Source organism: Arachis hypogaea, chromosome 7 (genome assembly GCF_003086295.3).
Source record: "Arachis hypogaea cultivar Tifrunner chromosome 7, arahy.Tifrunner.gnm2.J5K5, whole genome shotgun sequence".
Classification (NCBI taxonomy): Eukaryota; Viridiplantae; Streptophyta; class Magnoliopsida; order Fabales; family Fabaceae; genus Arachis; species Arachis hypogaea.
Window position 1 is genome coordinate 39416253 of NC_092042.1, and position 1914 is coordinate 39418166.

General features: G+C 39.0%; 1 non-coding gene across 1 annotated transcript; it reads right to left on the reverse strand.

The window, feature by feature from the left end:
* Positions 1 to 933: 933 nt before the first annotated feature.
* On the reverse strand, positions 934 to 1041 carry LOC112704779 (small nucleolar RNA R71). Its single transcript, XR_003155386.1, has one exon. It is a non-coding gene; the product is annotated as a small nucleolar RNA R71 (small nucleolar RNA).
* Positions 1042 to 1914: the final 873 nt, after the last annotated feature.

Genomic DNA, 1914 nt, shown 5'->3' on the forward strand with positions numbered 1-1914 from the left:
AATCTCATCTTTTTAAAACCAATCATATCTTCTTAACCACATCTTTTTCAAAATAGTTTTCAATCAAATCTTTTTGATTTCTAACTTCAAAATCTTTTTCAAAAATCACTTGATTTCTTTTCCACTTTCATTTTCGAAAATTAAGTAATGTTTTTCAAAAATGTTTTCAAGATTTTTTTTACTTGATTTTCGAAAATCACTTCCCTCCTTCTCACATCCTTCTATTTATGGACTAACGCTATTCCTTAATGCAAAATTCGAACTCCATCTCCTTTGATAAGTTCGAATTTTCTACTTCTGTCTTCTACTCTTCTTTTCCTCTGACACTTCAAGGATTCTCTATACTGTGACATAGAGGATTTCACATTTTCTTGTTCTCTTCTCTTTCTTATGAGCAGGAGCAAAGACAAAAGCATTCTTGTTGAGCCTGATCCTGAACCTGAAAGGACCTTGAAGAGAAAGCTAAGAGAAGCTAAAGCACAACTCTCTTTAGAGGACCTGACCGAATTCTTCAAAGAAGAAGAACACATGGCAGCCGAAAACAACAACAATGCCAACAATGCAAGGAAGGTGCTGGGTGACTTTACTGCACCTACTCCCGACTTCTATGGGAGAAGCATCTCTATCCCTGCCATTGGAGCAAACAACTTTGAGCTTAAGCCTCAATTAGTTTCTCTAATGCAACAGAATTGCAAGTTCCATGGACTTCCATTGGAAGATCCTCATCAGTTTTTAGCTGAGTTCTTGCAAATCTGTGACACTGTTAAGACTAATGGGGTTGACCCTGAGGTCTACAGACTAATGCTATTCCCTTTTGCTGTAAGAGACAGAGCTAGAACATGGTTGGACTCTCAACCTAAAGAAAGCCTGGACTCTTGGGAAAAGCTAGTCAATGCCTTCTTGGCTAAGTTCTTTCCACCTCAAAAATTGAGTAAGCTTAGAGTGGAAGTCCAAACCTTCAGACAGAAGGAAGGAGAATCCCTCTATGAAGCTTGGGAAAGATACAAACAATTAATCAGAAAGTGTCCCTCTGATATGCTTTCTGAATGGAGCATCATAGGTATTTTCTATGATGGTCTCTCTGAACTGTCCAAAATGTCTTTGGATAGCTGATGAGCGGATATTTTATACGCTTTTTGGGGGTAATTTCATGTAGATTTTAGTATGTTTTAATTAGTTTTTAGTAGAATATTATTAGTTTCTAGGCAAAAATCATATTTCTGGACTTTACTATGAGTGTGTGTATTTTTCTGTGATTTCAGGTATTTTCTGGCTGAAATTGAGGGAGCTGAGCAAAAATCTGACTTAGGCTGAAAAAGGACTGCTGATGCTGTTGGATCCTGACCTCCCTACACTCGAAATGGATTTTCTGGAGCTGCAGGAGTCCAAATGGCGCGCTCTCAACGGCGTTGGAAAGTAGACATCCAGGGCTTTCCAGAAATATATAATAGTCCATACTTTACGCTAGGATAGACGACGTAACTTGGCGTTGAACGCCAAGTTCACGCTGCTGTCTGGAGTTAAACGCCAGAAAAACGTCATGATCCAGAGTTGAACGCCCAAAACACGTCATAACCTGGAGTTTAACGCCAAGAAAGGCCTCTACACGTGGAAAGATTTAGTCTCAGCCCCAGCACACACCAAGTGGTCCCCAGAAGTGGATTTCTGCACCAATTATCTTAGTTTATTCATTTTCTGTAAACCTAGGTTACTAGTTTACTATTTAAACAACTTTTACAAACATATCTTGTACCTCATGAGATTTTCAGATCTGAATTACATACTTTGTGACGGCACGAGTCTCTAAACTCCATTGTTGGGGGTGAGGAGCTCTGCAGCGTCTCGATGATTTAATACAATTCCTTTGTTTTCCATTCAAACACGCTTGTTCTTATCTAAGATGTTTATTCGCGC